Here is a 1,413-nt window from a genome sequence, read left to right as displayed (position 1 = left end):
GGTACAAACTTCCAGCTATAAAATAAATAAGTCACAGGAATTTATTGTACATGCACTGTAGGGAATATAGTCAATAATATTGTAATAACAATATTATTGTTACACTTGATAGCTAGATTTATCATGGTGTATAAAAATACTAACCTGAAACTAACATAATATTGTATGTCAAGTATAATTCAATTTTTATTTATTTCTTTTTTTAATATATTTTTATTGATTTTTTTACAGAGAGGAAGGGAGAGGGATAGAGAGTTAGAAACATCGATGAGAGAGAAACATCGATCAGCTGCCTCCTCACACCCCCTACAGTCAATAATATTGTAATAACAATATTATTGTTACACTTGATAGCTAGATTTATCATGGTGTATAAAAATACTAACCTGAAACTAACATAATATTGTATGTCAAGTATAATTCAATTTCTAAAATAAGGCTGGCCCTGGCCAGTTTGGCTCAGTGGATAGAGTGTCTGCCTGCGGACTGAAGGGTCCAAGGTTTGATTTCAGTCAGGGGCACGTGCTTGGGTTGTGGGTTCAATCCCCAGTAGGGGGCGTGCAGGAGGCAGCCAATTGATTCTCTCTCATCACTGATGTTTCAATCTCTCTCTCCCTCTCCCTTCCTCTCTGAAATAATTTTTTTTTTAAAAAAAAAGGCTGTTTGAGAACTTACTCTCCCAAATAACTCATGGATAAATAAGAAAATCACAATGGAAGTTATGAAATATTTAGAACTGAAGGAGAGCAGATATGTTATCAGACCTAATGGAATGTGACTTGTAAGGAATATATTCAAGTAAATTTATAGACATTAATTTGTTTATTAAAACCCAAGAAATACTAAAAATGAATAAGCTAAGGTTTCAACTCCAGAAAATTGACTTTTAAGAGAAAGGAAAAGACACAAACTATATCTGGAAAGAAAATGCAGCCATAACTACAAAAACAGAAGAGCTTAAGAAAATCTAAGAGAATATTATGAATAAATTTGTGTTACTTTTTTAAAAAAAATTTTAAATCCTCATCCAAGGATAATTTTTCCATTGATTTCTGGCAAGAGTGGAAGGGGGGAGTGGAGGGAGGTGGGAAGAGAGAGAGAGAGAAACATCAATGGGAGAGTGACACATTGTTTGGTTGCTTCCCCCCCCCGCCCCCCAACACACACACACACATGTGGGCAAGCACACTGGGGAACCTGCAACCTTGCCCTTGACCGGGGTTTGAACCCTTGACCCTTAGGTCAGCAGGCCAATGCTCTACTGAGCCAATGTGGCCAGGGCAGTGTCACTTTTAAAGCTTAGCTGAGTTTTCTGTAAAAACAAAACAAAACTACCAAAATTGACTGAAAATGACCTAGGAAAAAGGGAATTATAGCCCTAGCTGGTTTGGCTCAGTGGTAGAGCAGTGGCCT

General features: G+C 36.9%; 1 protein-coding gene across 1 annotated transcript in view; it reads right to left on the bottom strand.

The window, feature by feature from the left end:
• ANO7 (anoctamin 7) overlaps positions 1–1,413 on the bottom strand; it is a 26,761-nt gene that overhangs the window by 3,657 nt on the left and 21,691 nt on the right. The gene's annotated exons all lie outside the window — the stretch shown is intronic.

This window comes from Myotis lucifugus, unplaced genomic scaffold (assembly GCF_000147115.1).
Source record: "Myotis lucifugus unplaced genomic scaffold, Myoluc2.0 scaffold_5, whole genome shotgun sequence".
In the NCBI taxonomy this organism is placed as follows: Eukaryota; Metazoa; Chordata; class Mammalia; order Chiroptera; family Vespertilionidae; genus Myotis; species Myotis lucifugus.
This window is presented reverse-complemented; position numbering and strand designations above follow the sequence as displayed.